This window comes from Megascapheus bottae, chromosome 2 (assembly GCF_031878675.1).
Source record: "Megascapheus bottae isolate mThoBot1 chromosome 2, mThoBot2.hap1, whole genome shotgun sequence".
Taxonomy (NCBI): Eukaryota; Metazoa; Chordata; class Mammalia; order Rodentia; family Geomyidae; genus Megascapheus; species Megascapheus bottae.
In genome coordinates this window covers 63,163,511-63,181,241 of record NC_143510.1, presented here as the reverse complement: position 1 = coordinate 63,181,241, position 17,731 = coordinate 63,163,511, and positions in this window count along the sequence as shown.

Sequence of the window (17,731 nt, the reverse complement as noted above, 5' to 3'; positions counted from 1 at the left end):
GAATGTTCATTCTACCTTTAAACCAAAAAAAAAAAAAAAGGAGGGAAAGAGTAGGCACAATTTCAGATTGTGTTCTTAACAAGAATACTAAAGAAATTAGAGTAAGATTTGGCCTTTCTCTTTCTTTCTTTCTTTCTTTCTTTCTTTCTTTCTTTCTTTCTTTCTTTCTTTCTTTCTTTCTTTCTTTCTTTCTTTCTTTCTTTTTGCCAGTCCTGGGGCTTGAACTCAGGGCCTGGACATTGTCCTTGAACACATTTTGCTCAAGATTAGCACTCTGCCATTTGAGCCACAGTGCCACTTCCAGCTTTTCCTGAGTACCAAGGAATCAAACCCAGGGCTTCGTGCATCCTAGGTGAGCACTCTACCACTAGGCTATACTCCCAGTCCTGAGATTTCACTTTTCCAATACTTGAACCTTGTAGTGGTCTCTATTTGAGGGAATCAGACTCCTCAAAATGCCTGATGCCTCTGTTAGAAAGGTTTACTTGTTATGAGAGTCTGCTGGTTATTTTTTATAACCAACAAATGACATTGAGATTATTTTGTGGCCATATTTGATTCAGAGGCTTGCCAATGTGAATACAGTCTGTATATTTGATATTCATGAGGTCCAACAGAAGTTGACTTTGATTAAATCTGTACCTTGGTCCTGTAAATAATCAAAAATGTGTGATCTTCCCCCAAATTGTTAGACTCAGAACTCTTTTCTTTTTGATTGCTTACACTTGAATTACTTTTCTTCTTTTCACGTTAGTTTATGCGTATAAGCAAATTGTGAGAGCCCTTGTGTACTCAGTTTCTTCCAGTGAGATTAGCTTTCCAAATCCAGAAATACTGCTCTGAAAAGAGCAAGAACCTGCTCTGCCCTCACTCTTTTACATGAACATAACTCAATAAAGAAGCTAATCTTGTGATAGGTTAATGCCAAAGAGTTTGATTGGGTAACCTTAGAGGTAGGTCTCTTCCAGCTCTCAAATTCTACATAAGTAACTGCGATACTGGCTTTTTTTTATACTCTCAAGGGATTTTTAAATTTTCTCCATGAGAAGCAAAGAAAATCAGTTAACAACTAAAACTCTGAAAGGTAAAGACACTTGACAAAAAAGCACCATTCCAGCAAAGTACAGGGACAAGCAGACAAGTAAAACAGTTGAAACCTCTGGCCACCACTCCAGGGCTGGTAATAATGGCAGTACATTCCTGAACACCTAAGAGCACTTGATGAGCAAGGCTAACAATAGATGGCACAGCAGAAGTCTCTGTCACCCACTAAATTGCTTTCCAGCAAGATGAAACTCTAAAATGGTGATCATTTAGTGACATTTTTAAGCTGAGGAAATTCATAATACTATGGATTTTATTACTATTTACATGTCATAATTTCAAATTTTCAGAACATTTGCTCCCCATCCACATTTATCAACAGCATTGAGAATTTTCATACATCTACCCTCCTTCCAAAGAGAACCTTTCCTGATGATCTTGAAGATGGAGAAATAATTGTTCAAAATTAGATAGTGAAATCTAATCCTTGAGACAGTGATATTTGATATCTATAGTTTCCTTAATTGAAATGAAGGCCTCAATTTAATTGTCCACTGTCTGACTTATTTTTTAAAGAATAAGCTGAATGAAATGATATCTAAGCTTATCTTTATCTCATATGGAAATCTATGAAGTTGCTTTAAAAAAAGTATTCCCTGGCCCACTAATGTATGTCTACATATATCATTCCCAGTAATATCTTAGAATTATGTTAAAAGTAAGACAGCAAAAGTCTCGTAGCGTAACAAGGGTCTCTTTAGATGGCAAATATAAGAAAAAGTATGACAGAATAAACCACAATCCCCAATTCTATTATTAAAATGTTATATCCAAAGATGAAGATCTTAAGAAAGTTGTATTTTTTTTCCTTGGGAACATTCCGTGCTAGGTTTAAAGTCTTCAGTGTTCACTCTGGGCTGTTTGGTTTATGGTATCTATAAGAAACCTTCATAAAAAGCAAAGTATGTATCATGGAAATGTTTATAGTTTATTTATGAAAGCTGCAAAAATATATACATATATATATATATATCGAGTTCTACAAACAGAATGGAAATTGGTTAACTTTCCAGAGATGTTTCCATTGAAATGGTCAATTTTTCTACTACCTCAAAAAATATAAGCCAATGTTGGTGGCTCACGCCTGTAATCCTAGCTACTCAGAAGGCTAAAATCTGAGGATCATGGTTCAAAGCCAGCCTGGGCCCAAAAAATTCGTGAGACTCTTATATCCAGTTAAACTCAGAAAACCAGAAGTGGCCCTGTGGCTCAAATGGCAGAGAGACAGCCTTGAGCCTTGAGCTCAAGGATAGTGCCTATGCTCAGAGTTCAAGCCTCAGGACTGACCAAATATGCATGTGTGTGTGTGTGCATATGTGTGTGTGTGTGTGTGCGTGTGTTTATTATATAATCTAGTTGTTACTATGAGTGTAAGTTGCTCAAATCCATGCTTTTAAGGAAAATGTGGCAATAAGGGTAATGATAACAGATAAGAATTTTTTCTTTGGGCTTAATTTGTGACAGGTTTTTGTGTCTTGTGTTCTCTTATTTAATTATGAAAATAACTACCATGATTAGTTATTTCTGTTATTTCTCCCATTTGACAAATGAGGAAACTAAGGCTCAGAAAGATTAAACATTCAGGCCAGTTTCCTCCTTCAACCATTAAAAGTATCTGCTTTATGGGGCTGGGAGTTTGTCCTAATGGTAGAGTGCTTGACCAACATGCACAAAGTTCTAGGTGCAATTCCTCAGTACCACATACATAAGAAAAAAAAATGTATCTGCTTTAAAGGCACAGTTACATAGATACTAATGTGCAGCCATATAAAGACATGAAACATACTGCTTTGTTCTTCCACATGTATTTCCCAATTCAGATATTTTTTATCTTCAAATCAGTTTCCTATTTTATATATAATAAAATAGTTTGTCTTTTAAAGATATCCCTTACTGCTAATAATCTTTTTTTTTTTTTTTTTTTTTTTTGCCAGTCCTGGGCTTGAGCTCAGGGTCTGAGCACTGTCCTTGGACTTTTTCAAGGCTAGAGCTCTACCCATGAGCCACAGTACCACTTTCAGGTTTTTACTATGTATGTGGTACTGAGGAATCGAACCTGGGTCTTTGTGCATGCTAGGCAAGCACTCTACCATTAGGCCAAACTCCTGGCCCCATTTTTTCTTATCATCTAAAAAATTACTTATGTTTTGTAATGGTGAATTCTAAATTTTTATCATCTAAAATTCTATTTATGTTGTATAATGGTGAATTCTAAAAACCTAAGTAAAATGTATATTCTATAAATGTTATAAAATTAAATATGTTTGGGCTTTTAGATGCAGAATTTTAAGTGCTAGAACTATGCAAAGCATACTACCAAAACAGTTACGGAATCTGCATCTGAAGGGGGAAAAAAGAAAATATTCCCTACTAAATACACACACACACACACACACACACACACACGCACGCACGCACACACACACACACACACACACACACACACACACACACACAAACCATAGAGTCAGTTCACTCTTGGAAATTAGTAGCTTTTTGATTGAAAATCTTTGCTCCACAACAGATCAGGGGAAAAGAGAAATGAACCGTTTGGAGTTACAGCCTCTTAAAATTTTGGATGATCATTTTATTGATTAGGTTTAATTCTTGTGGTAGGATTGATTTAGTGTAACTTGTCTGTGATTTTTCACTTTTATCACTTTTCTCTTTAGTGCCATCTTGTGGATTAGCCAGTAACCAAAATGCTTTTTGGTTTCTTTTTCTTTTTCTTTTCTTTTTTTTTTTTCTTCTGCAGAGCTGAGTTTCCAGGGTTTTGAGTGTTTTGTTCTTTTTTTTTCTTTAAGAAATATTCCTCTGTTAAGGCAAGTTTTAGAAAATATTGTGGTAAGACTTTGATGTAAGGCAATTTCCTTGTTTTCTGAGAAGCAACCACTTACCCAGGAGATATTTGCCATAGTTCTTCAACTGACCATTTGAAAGATCAGAACCATTCCTCCGAGATTGGGAATACTGGAGTCTACACAAAATCAATGTTCATTTGCGGGATAAGCACCAAACTTATCTTCGATAACATAAGTGGCAAGCTCTGACTTGTAATTTTTTCCATAAGAAAAATGTTTTCTTAACTCAGTATCATCATCTCTACAAGAATGTCTCACAAGAATTGATTCCAGGTGATAGGAAATGCTGCTTAACCCTGTTTTAGTAAAAGCTCCCATATCAGATGCAATCTGTATGCAGCTTACTTTGAACATTAGAACTTATGCTACAGCTATGAGAGAATAAGGAAATAGAATGGTATGATGAAATGTTTTTTAATTGCAAAGCATAGGAAATATGTTATATGTTTCCTAATATCCTCTGTGTAGATGCTATAATAGAGATGCTATAATAATATTTTATAGGCAGGGAAAATGAATGATTTCACCTGAACATATTTTTTTCTTTAAAAAAAATATTTTTATTGTAATGTATAGATGGGTTACAGTTGTATTTGCCAAGTAGAAGGTGCATTACTTCTCACACACTGATACCCCTTCTCATGTTTTTATCCCCATTTCCCTCCCCCCACTCCCTTCTCCAATCTTGTTTCCCCCACTTCCCTTTCCTATTTCAACTAAACCTATATATAATATGCCAGGTAACAAAGTCAGATACTGTAACAATATGAGATTACCCGAAAGGCAACAAAAGAGAAGAGAAATAACATAGTAGGTTAAGAACAATAATCACACAAGATAAAGCTCTTGTTTCCATTTTCTGGAGATCTTTTCATTTAGCCTCATCCTATAACATAGTTGAACATGATATTTTTAATGTAGTGTGGTATGGTGTGTGTGTGTGTGTGTGTGTGTGTGTGTGTGTATGTGTGTGTGTGTGTTGTGCTGTGGTAATGTAAATTTTAGAAATTGAATTAATGGAGTCATAACAAGTGGAAATCATACACAATGGTATCCCTTTGAATGGAGACTTATTCATATCTGAATTTCTGAGTGGAAGATTCCATTGTGTATTTTTCAAAGGATAATTTTCTTTGGATATGCAATAAGACCTCAAATTCAATCGGTAAGCTTGCTGTCATGAACTATATGTTATGTGCTAAAATCTCATGAACAAATAAAAATTAAGTATTTTCATGGCCTTGCTAAAGTCTGATTATGGAAGCATGTATCAGATACTATCAGCAATCCTACCAAGAAACCTCAGAATTTAACCTCCTAGTTATTTTTAACTTGAATGAACATTGGGCTTTGCTTTGAATTTGCATTGTTCTTTCCAAGTTAGGGAAAACATTTTAGTTGTTAATTTTCACAACCTTAAGATATTTGAATCTCTCCCTGTCAGTTCTGACACTGATTCTGCTTCCCACAGATTTTGGGTTCAGACCAGATTAAAAGATCTCTGAGAATAACAATATTTAATCTATAATCATCTGGTGAAGCTTCCCCTGGCTGTCTTTGAACAAATACTGTTCATAAGAGTTTTCACATACTAGCAAAAGGGTTTTGTTCTGGGACCTGGGGACCATTATAAGTTCTGACCATTACTGCTCATGCTTCCATTTACGCTTTAAGTGTAAAAAAGTGTCATTCTTGAGTTAAAAACCAAACAAACTTTTACATATACCTTCCAGAAAACCTTTTTGTGATGTGTGCAGTTCTATTTGAGGCAGAAGGGCTGCAATGAATACCAATAGTTGAGCCCTTCTATTCAACATATTAACCCCAGTGATGAACTTTATCTTCTTCTCATTTAAATTACATTCTTTTTAAATATAGAGGATTTTTAAGAAAAAATAACTTCCAAGAAGCAGAATATATTTTATCATTGCAGATTCAAAATTAAGCAGAACCTAATGAATTGGGTTACATTATATACCAATAGCCATTTTCCTTTCATGTCAAAAGGTTTGTATGATCTTCAGTGCTTCATAAAATGAGACTGCAGAACATATTTTCTTGATGTTTCTAAGAAGTTCAGTTTTCAAAAGATCATTTATTCCTTTTATCATCCAATGTAGGGAAAGTCGTAATTACTGGTTTATTTTTGGAAGCACTAATATTCAACTAGGTAAACTTAGTAAAGGTTGGCCATTCATGGTCTTGTCTGTTTCCTGGACAGAAAAATCAAAGCTATTTACGGTAAAGGATGTTTTAAATCATTGTCCACAAGTTAATACCCACCAACACTTTCTGTGACCATTGTGTCTTCCTTGGGTATATATGTGTCTTTATCTGTGCCCAACTATAAAGTTACAAATAGGGAAGACTAAGAAGTATGTGTGTTTCCATGTGATCTGCCTAAGAGTTTTGCTAAGCACCCTGATCACTTGCCAAGTAATAAAGTGCCCAGCTAGTCCTTATGCCATCCCTTCATCTTCATGCTTGCCAAGTGGGCCAAATTAAACTGCTGATACAATGATTATCCGAACATACAATTGTAATATCATACATAATTACAAGTGTGTTTCTTCATTTCTATGAAATTTACCTATATTAACTCCATCAAAGGCCCAGTGTTCCATAACAGTTCTCTTTCTCTTTTTTTTTCATTAATGTTCAGAGCAGGAATGAGCTGGTCCTTCCAGGATGGATGTGCAAATAATCAAGCCTTAGCCACATTTTAAAATATAATCCACAATGTGAATTGGACAGAATGAGCCCTCAGATCTGGTTGCCTAAGGCTCAAGATAGTAATGCTGCTGAAACACCTTGTATGTATTAAGCTAGTTGAATGAAATTACATTAAAATGCGAATCAATTGTGGTCTGGACCTCATGCTCACTCCATCAGTCCACCTGCTGCTGCTACTTGCCAGGGGAGCTTTGGCTTGTCTGATCCTCACCTCTCTCTTCTGTCTCAACGCTTCCAGAAACCATCAAACCGGGGCGTCCCATGCTAAACTGACTTCATTAAATGTTTACGAAAATGCATTGCTCTCCAGTTCTTTCTCAGAAGTCCAAATTGAACAGATGCAAAACCAGTTCTAAGTGAAAGTTCAAAGAAAAGAATTAAACCCAATAACAGGATGTAAAAGCATGGGTTCCAAAAAAGAAAAAAAAAACATTCTTAGATTATCCACATGCTTTCCTTTTTTTCCGTCTAAGGTTCTCGCCCAAGGAATTACTTGAAAGAGTTAACATGATTTTCACGAGAATTTACTTTTGTTTGTGTGCTTATTTTAAACATCTTTTGGGGGTGTTGTAAACTTTATACTCCATAAAGCAGAAAGCATGTGAGCAGAAAGAGTCCACTTGTCCCTCCAACGTTGCACTCAAAAAATCCTCACAAAGAGAATAAGCAGAATATCCCTCCCTCTCTCTCTCTCTCTCTCTCTCTCTCTCTCTCTCTCTCTCTCTCTCTCTCTCTCTCTCTCTCCCTCCCCCTCCCTACCTCCCTCCCTCCCTCTCTCTCTCTCTCTCCTCCCCTCCCCTCCCCTCCCCCCTCCTCTCTCTCTCCTCTCCCCTCCCCCCTCCCCTCCCCTCCCCCCTCTCTCTCTCCCTCCCTCCCTCTCTCTCTCTCTCTTTCCTCTCCTCTCCTCTCCCCTCCCCTCCCCCCTCTCCCCTCCCCTCCCCCCCTCTCCCCTCCCCTCCCCTCCCCCCCTCCCCTCCCCCCCCCCCTCTCTAGTCCTGGAGCTTGAACTCAAGGCCTGTTGTCACTATCTCTGAGCTCTTTTGCTCAAAGCTAGCACTCTACCATTTTGAGCCATAGCACCATTTCCAGCTTTTTCTGTTGCAGAAAAGAGACTTTACTGTTCGTGCTGGCTTCAGACTTCGATCTTCAAATCTCAGCCTCCTGAGTGGCTAGGATTAGAGAAATGAGCCACTGACACCTGACATTTTTAAAAGCCAACGTTCTACCAATAGTGAATATCATGTGTGTCATTAGTTATTTACTGAGCTTTTGTTATTGTTGCTTTGGTTTAAGGTGTGTGTGTGTGTGTGTGTGTGTGTGTGTGCCACTGTCTAGACACTGTCTTTGAGCTGTTTAGCTCAAGGCTAGTGCATTAGCCATAGCTCCACTTCTGGCATTTTGGTGGTCAACTGGATATAACAGTCTCATGGATTTTCTTGCCCAGGCTGGCTTCAACAACAATCATCACATCTTAGCCTTCTGACTAGCCAGGATTACAAGTATGAGCCACCAGCACCTGGCTGATTATTAGCATTTTAATTGAAATATTTTTATATCCTTTGAATTTAGTGTTATCAGTATTTAGAAAAACATGAACAGTAGGCATATTTGCTTTGTCTCCAACAACAATATAGACTCCCTGGCACTTGATCAGAAACTCAGTAAGAAGATAAAAGTGCGATAGGGTAAGGGGAATGCCCTAACCCGTTCCTAAATTCTTAAGTCTTTTGTGCATGCATGTGTGCAAGTACTAGGACTTATATTCAGGGCCATGAACTCTCACTCATCTTGCTTGCTCATGAGTGACAGTCTATCACTTGAATCATGCCTCCACACCAGCATTTTTGTGGTCAAAATGGAGACGTTTCTGCCAGTTGGCTTTGAACTGCTCTCCCCCTCGGGTGTCTACCTCTTGAGTAGATAGGATTACAAACATGAACCACCACCACCAGCTCTCAATAGGGTTTCAAATACATACGTTATGTGAAAAGAAGCTTAAAAGTAGTATGTAGGAATTGCTTTCCAACTCCAAAATTATACATTAGTATAAACCCTATAAAAGGTAGTTTAGCTGTAACAGCTATCAAAATTCACAAATCTAAAAACTTGAGCAAAAATTATGAGATGGCCTGTATTAGTACTGTGGGTAGGAGTATTTCCTACTACAATGAAAGCTCTCCAATGTGCTGTATATATATATATATATATATATATATGTACGCATGCATAAATATGCACACATACACACATATACATACACACATACACAAATATATTCATTTAAGCATGGTATATATATTCGACCCTCTGTATATATGGATTTTGTGTTGAAAGATTCAACCATAGAAGATTAAAAATATTCAAAAACAAAATATGTCTCTAATAAACATATAGAGCCTTTTTCTCTTGACATTATTCCTTAAAAACACACAAAAGCAACTATTTACCAAACCGTTACATAGCACAGGGAATTTATGTAGTCTGGAGTTGATTTAAAGAATACAAAGGATTTGGAAAATTATCTGCAAATACTATAAGCCATGTATATAAGACACTTGGGCATTCTACATAGTGAAGTTTTTGCAGAGGATTCCAGGATATAGACCAACCTCCACTGTTACTTTGGAAAGACTACACTCCTTCCTCCATGAATGTTGAAAGTAAAAGAAAGTTCTACTTGGCACATTTTTATCGGTTTCTTGGCCATCATTATTGTCCCCTCTGGTTTAAGGCTATATCTTCCTTCTTTTTCATGGTGTTGTGTGGGTCTACATGCCTGTCAAGAGCATTCTTCAGCTTTGGCTTCAGGAATTTTCCCAGTAAGACAATTCTTTTGGGATTGCCCATAACCAAGTCCTGTCCTTCCTTAGCTCTCAACCCAGAAATTTGGTGTTTTAGTATTTCAGTTGAAAACATGTTCTCTACATTTTAAAAAGAGTGAATCTAACAAGCAAAACTGTTTTTTGTTCTCTGATAGTCCAGTAAGTGTTAGAGTCCATATTTAATTTTCTCATCATTAATGTTGAAAACCGTTCTTTTGAGAGAGGAATTTGATAAGCTGTTGAAACAAATACAGCTATCCTTTGGAATCATACTCTACAGAGAAATTGGGTTCTGAAGATAGCAGAGAAAGCAAGAAGTACTCCTGGTCAAATTTGCCCTAAAAATTTTTGAACATGACTATGAAACACAGTCAATTGTGGGGCTAGTTTTTGGCATAGTTTCTCTACAGTAATATGTACATATGCATGCATATAGGTATAAAACATGATAGAGTACATACAATATTTTTGATTTTTAAAGTAAATTTCAGCAATATTTCTATATTCTATGACATTGCTGTTTTAATAATATTTCTTCAGACCAACTACTGCTTTCAAATGATGCCTAAATAGCCAGCCAGTGCTTAAAATTAGGCAAAAAAAAAAATGAGTTGCTTGATCCAAGGCTTCTCTCATTCTCAGCTGCCCACACAGCTGGGATGAGATGTGTGAAACACTGAGCACAGGTGAACAACTATGCATTGTAAAGGGGAGTCTTGTGAACTTTTCTGCCATAACTGTGCTCAAAGCATGAGCCTCCCCGTCTTAACTTAATATAACAGACATGAGTCAGCTGTGCACAGTTCCTACAAAATATTTCAATATTAACTAAGCAAAAGAAAGATTAACTTTACAGTGAAGCAGTCTGACAGACGCCCTTTGAATCAAAGGGTGATCAAAGTTACCATTACCGAGTGGGAAGAGATCAATGGGTATCACACCTGGAAGTCAATGAGAAAGGACACATCACTTGTCTAATTCCTAGCCCAAACTTTATGTTTACAATCAAAAGGAACCAATAGAAACCTAGAGAATTTCCATGGAATAAGTGGCCTTCAAAAATATCAAGGTCATAAAGTCAAGTACAGGTTGTGGAACTCTTCTGGAATAAAGGAGGGTAGACGTCATGACAACTGAAGGAAATGTGTGATACAAAATTACTCACCCTGACACCCACCCCAGCCCTTCTTTTTAGCAAAAACTATAGGAAAAATAGACCACTACATTTATATGATGCCTAAACTGCCAGTCAAAAAGCAATTATACAGCCACACACTGTGGCTTATGCCCATAATCCTAGCTACTCAGGATGCTGAGATCTGAGCCAGCCTGAGCACTAAAGAGCATGAAAACTCTTATCTCCCATTATTCACTAAGAAACAGGAAGTGGGGCTGATGCTCAAGGGGGAGGGCCATAGTCTTGAGCTGAAGAGCCCAGGGACAGTGCCCAGACCCAGAGGTCAAGCCCTATGTCCCACAAAACAAACAAACAAACAAAAAACAAAGTAACTATACAGAAATGGCTTCCTGAACACTACAGTCTGAGTGTAAGAACGTGGTCACTTTCCAGCAGATATTTAAAACAGAGCCAACTTACTCAGGGGTAGAATCAGATTCTGTTACTGTGTTTCCTGTATTCCTCAAATATTGTGATGAATTTGTCAAAGAGAAAGGCAGCAGAAAGGATGTAGCAGAACGTTTTACAATAAGGATACCATTGGAATAATTGGAAAAATTATCATCAGTGTTCCATCCTTCTTATGCAACTGTTCTGTTTTATTTTACTTGAAAGTAAGAAGTTGAAGCAATCAATTTCATGTTCATTAGTTTTCTTGAAGCTACCAGTGTGAATCTCTAAATTACACACACAGGGGAAGGAATATTAGTTGAAAATTCTAATGCTAACATCAAGAGAATAGCAAAGAAGATGAGCTAAGCTTGTGACATCAATCAACCATTTTTTTCAAAATAGTTGGCATCCTGCTGGCTTCAATTTTCCTTCTTCACCTTCTCCCTTCACGTAGCTTATGTTTCCATTTGAAATGCAAGAAAGCATATTTTAAAAATAGTTTGTCTCAGCTATACATGGCAGTCCACACCTATACCCACTTCACTCAGGAGACTGAAACAGGAGGATTGAAACCTTGAGGCCAACCTGGGCTATGTAGTTATACACTGAGATTTAAAATACAAAACTTTGTCTCACCAGACTCTCTCTGACAAATATTCAGGTGGAATATGACTAAAAAGAAAATATCTGAACACTTAGACTTCTTTGCCCTCACAATCTAATCAATATTCAGTCTTATCCCCTAATTCTGCATCATTGTTTTTTTCTCCTCCCTTTTCTGGGCTAGGGATGTAAAACAAAAAAGCTTGTAAAATTATGAGACTGACGCACTGCCCACTGTGCTAAGAGGACAGCAGCTTGTAAAATTAATAAGTAGAAATGGACTTCCAGCAATTTATCTCATACTAAAATCTCAAATTCTCATGCTCTTCACTTAAAGCACAAAAAGAAAGGAAATCAGAATATAAACATCTCACCTTTTATAAACGTGTCTATTTTTTAAACCATCTTCTTCTATATTAAATCAAGGCTATGAAATGTCTGCCACTCTAAACAGCACTTGTCAAGAATGTGAGAAATCGTTCAAAGAGAATTTAGAAGACCTAAATTCAAATTACCTTGACTACAATTAAAATAGCTACCATTCTTCCGACATGACAGGTGAGGTAAAAAGAAAGCAACAACAATCAAGTGATTGTCTAAGATCTTAAGCAACAGTCCAATTAGAAAGAAGCATGTGAGAAATAATGGCCCTTAGTTTTATTTGGAGAGGTATTTTAGTTGTCTTATTGAATCTGCATCTAAGAAACCTGGTAAAGGTACTATTAACAGGATGTTGCTTTTCCCCCAAATAATTACTCTCATTATGATGATAATGATGATGATGATGACATCAACAAAGATGATGGTTAAGGACACAAAGCAATTAGTGATTTTTATTTCTCAAACATTGGTAACACTGCAGTGAGAGAGGGTTTGAGTGGATGAATGGTGGAACTAATGCGGTGAGTATTGGTTGGAGGACACACTGTGGGATTGTCAGGCTTGACTGCAAGATGGCTGAAACAAGAAAAAAAACTACATGGATGAGTTCTGAACAAACTTTGATCTGTCTTCTACAATAGAATAGATCTCAGCAATAAGAAGGAATGAAGTATCCTGACACACAGCTCAAATGAATCTCCAGGAAACTATGCTCAGTGGGAGGGGAACAAAAGCTATTCTAAGAAGATAGTACGCAATTCCATAATCAAAGAACGAAATGATTCATGCTTTCTAGATGTAGGTACCAGGAGAGAGAAGGAAGTGAGAAGGCACTGATGACAGCACCATCTTGTGAAGGGCCTGCTCTGTTGGCTGTCACATGAAAAATATACACAAGTGATCAAATTACATGGAATGAAATATACTTACACATGTACATGAGAGCCATGTCAACTGATGAAATCCCAATAATGTGACATAATCAATGGTAATTTTCTAGTTGTGCTACTATAATTATGTAAAATTATAACAGACACAGAAGCTGAGTGATGCATGCACAGAATCTTCCAGTATTATCTCTTTTGGCTGTGTATAAATCTCTACCTACACACAAAAAAAAACTTAAGAGAAAGTAGAGAGTGATTTTCTTATGGAGATTTGAGGCAATTTTGGCAATCTTCTCCTTTACATGGGAAAGGATGCAATCAAAATAAGATTGTGCCTCTGAATTAAAAGTGACAAATTATCATGAAAAAAAAAGTCCAAGAACTGAAAAAAGCACTATTAGCTTTTAAACTATCTGGCCTTTTCTCTGGACAAAAGGAAAATAGTTCAAATCTACTGTAAAACCTTTGACTGAGTAGACCATGACAACATTTCAAAGCATCTTTCTGCCATTTTTTCAGCATGCATGGGAACCTGTTTACCTGTTTGCAGCTACACAGAGGCTTTTTCACCCTCATGAAAGTTGCTCTCTAACCATGTACAATGAGCTCTCTTTTTATTGAGTTCCTTATTACAGTGTGACCTTTAGCACGAAAGAGAAACATCTTTCAGCCCATTACAACCTGTAATAAAATTTAGGTGAGAGAAAGTTCCCATAAAGCTGGATTATCTGACACTAGGATCAATGTGATCTTCCGTGTTTTCAGCTGCTTTTCATAATGTTCAGCCATTTCTGGCTTTTCTGCATTCTCTACTGCTAGCCTTTAATGAAGTCTCTCATCTCTAAACAACTCTAAATTTCTGTACCATTATGCTCTATATGAAGGCAGCCACTTCAAAGCATACTAATGTAGTAAAAACAAAAAACTAATTTTAAGTAGAAGTTTAATGCATGCTGGAAAATGAATACACCCTTTTAGAACCATGATGATTATTTTAAGTCACAGAACATTTGCATCCCTCCCAAGAAATTCTCTTGACTACTTTCTCAATCTCCAAGCCTATGAAACTGTGGTTTTGTTTTCCATCAGTATAGACTAATTCTGTCTCTTCTAGAATTTTTCTTAAATAGGAGTATGAAGGGATTATTCCTTTGTATCTACCTTCTCAGACTCAGAATACTTTGAGTATTTAGCTACGAAGTTTTATTAGCAATTTATTGCTGAGTTGCAGTTTATGATGTTGTATAAATTATAATTAATATCACATATTCATTCACTTCTTCTTACAAACTGACGTTATTAGGTATTTTGGATGGTTACAGAAAAGCTGCTATGAATATTCATGTACATGTCTTTCTGTATAATCATGCTCTTTCATTTCTCATAGGTAAATACATAAGAGTAGAACGGCAGGATCCAATTACAGATTTATATTTATTTAATCTTATAAATAACTGTCTGACTATTTTTACACTCCCATATTAGAATTTCAGTTGCATTCTTCATAACATTTGTTTAAATTTTTAGCCATTCTAGAAATGTGTAGCAGTAAATATCTCTGATGGCTAATAATGTTGCAAATCTTTCATGTAGTTATTCACCTTCAAACATCTTATTTTGTCAAGTGTCCACTCAAATCTTTTTACTCATTCTTTAATATAGTTGTCTCCTTATTACTGAGTTCTGGATAAAGTATTTAAATACTCATTTATTGTTAAATCCATGCCTTGCTATTTGGTTGTAACTAAGAGTGTCTTTGAAGATCAAAAGTTTTAATTTTAATAAAAATGAATTTAAGTATTTTAAATGCTGTTATTAGTTCTTTCTGTGTCTTGTTTATTTTTTCCTGTCCAAACAATATTATTGCATTCTCCTGTTTTAACTATTAGTCCTATAATTTCATCATTTATCTTTAAGTCTATGATTCATTCTAAATCTCTTTTAATTTAAAAATAACTACAAGCTAGAACTCAACTTCTTCTATGTGTATTCATTGCGATTAACCTCATTGGAGTTGAATTTATTACAGATTCTGCTTTATTTAAAAAACTGAGAAATTAACATAAAAGAACATTCAGAAGTTACAAAACAAGAACATATTTATTGACAACAATTCCAAAAATATAAACTGCATAGGCTTTTAGCAAAAAATTCCATATTTCACATATGCTACAGCATAGCTTAATTAAAAGAATTCCCACCTTAATCATATTCTTATCATGAACTCCACCCCTGTTTGTCTCTTTTACCCTTGTTCATTGTTCAATAGAACTCATAAAGAAGAGATAGGAAAAGAATCCAATAATAATTCTACTCTCACATACTGAAATGCTGGGAAAACTAATACATAACCAATAAATTCTAATCAACCCACTATTGCTCTTTCCTAATGTTTCAATACAATTACACTGATTGAAACTGTTAAATGATGAACTGGATTCAGAAGATAGGGGGAGTTTCATCATGACATAATAAAAATTCCTTTTTCTGTATATGAAATACATATGAATAAGCATTTTCTTTTTTGATTAAAATAGTTGCATATATAAAACATTAGCATTTGTTTAATACTATATTCATATACATGTATATATGCATAGAAAGATGATAAACCTGAAATTCTGAAACACCATTCTGGTATTTATAATTATGAGAAAGACATTCGTGAAACTGGTCTGTCTCAGACATCATACAAAATAACCCTAATATACACGAGATAACCTGGTGTTGTGATATGCAATCTCGTGTTTGAAATGTTTGGTGCTTGCAGATAGTTTAGCACAACCCCATAATGGATTCCGAGTGCATACAATGAAGAACTCTGTATTGTATTCTGTAGCGATAATTTTAAATTCCAGCTGCATGTTAAAAATAACCTTGGGAGTTTTCATATAATTACCAATGTCCAGGCCCACCAACTAATTAAATCAAAATCTCTGGAGCTAAGAGAGACTCAAGGATCCTATGATTCCTCTATCAGACAGATAAAGAGTATTATTCGAGAGAGGCTTTAAAGGCATCTATGATGTCAAAATTGGCAACTTTACCCCCAATTCCAGTGTAATTTTAAATGTGACTTTCATAGGAAACCTATGGATTTTGTAAAAAACTGAATTGAATTAACCATAGTGCTGATTTTCATATAACTTATAAAGAATTTCTTAAGCAGAATATAGCCTTTATCAGATGATACAAGAACTGACTCAAAAAAAAAAAGATTCCTGTGCCTTTAATTTTACTCAAAGATTTGAAATAAGAAAAACAAATCTTTATTCACAAGTTCACCCTTCTCTGCTTAGCAATTTCATAGAAAGTTTCAAAAGCAGAATTTTAATATACAGAAGAAAATAACTTTTCCAACACTTGATAACCAAGTGCAAGAAACCAACTACAAACAAGAGGCCTAGAAGGTGAGATGATTATTCCCTAGCCCTTCAGGGAGTGTCTCTAGTTTGTGTTCTTGCCAGAAGCAATATCCACCTATTTATGTTAAGTGAATCAGCTGCTGAGGTGAAGGCTAGCAGGCTTGAGGAACACCTCTCTACACAATTTATCAGGAGAGATGAGGACAAAAATAGAGAAGAGGAAATGATCCAGGAAGAAAACTGAAAATATCTAGTTTTTAGGAGTCAGAGGGGAATCAAAAGCATATCCAAATAATACTGAGCAGACAAATATGGCCTACAGGAGAACAAAAAATAACAGCATTGCCAAAACTCAAATCAAGTGCATCCCACTTTCCACAGAAGAGTGCACACAAGACTGAGGTAACAAAATATCCCCAAGAAATCACCCTTTGTTTAATGAACAAACATTTTCAAAGTTGTTGATATGTATCTTTGGTAAAAGTGTAAGTGAACTTACTTTTTAAGCTGGTTATCTAAATGTAAGACAGCATAGGTATTTTTAGAAGACAACAACAATTGAAGGGGTAAATTGTGTAGTTACTGACCAAGGTATCTTGCTTATAGATTCCCTCCTTCCGCAGTAATTGAACATGAGCACAAAATTATATTCATAAGACTATAAGCACTGAAAAGCTTCTGCATGGCCATCACAATGGGCCTGGTTGAATATGATATGATACTTTCTGTTGCTGCAAGAGTATATGCTGTATTCCCAGTTGTGTAAAAATATATCAACTGAATAGATGTACATGTATATAAATCTAAATATATAGAATGCCTTTCTGAACAAATACCTAGCTAGGGAATATAACATCAGATTAAATATAAGATGCATTCATATATGTATATATGTATATGCTCCTTAATTCTCCTTCGTGATATACTCATATTTTGAAGGCTTAGAATTTTGAAAAATAATTTACATATTTACATAGTTACATAAACACACACATAAGGGTTCAATTGTGCTTTTTGAAAGGAAATCAATATCCCATAGCAGCTGGTAGGAATCAAAATGGAATATTCCTACAAAGACTTGAGAAACATTTAGAGCAACTGAAATTTTGGAGGATGGAAGTCTGGAGAACTTAACAGCTAAAAGAGAGGCCTGTTGTGCCACCATTAGGGGATGTCCATACAAATGGGATTGCTAACCATATTGTCTGAAATAGAATCCACAATGAAGAAAATGATAGTGAGGTCCAATGAGCCACATAGGAAGGTCACTAGACAGGTCGGTCATAGCACCTATCTATATATCAATGTGAAAACAATGAACATGACAAATCTAACAACACAGGGTACTAACTAGAGTCTCTTATTAAACATCAGGAAGGAAAGTTGTGCTGAATAAACAGAGATA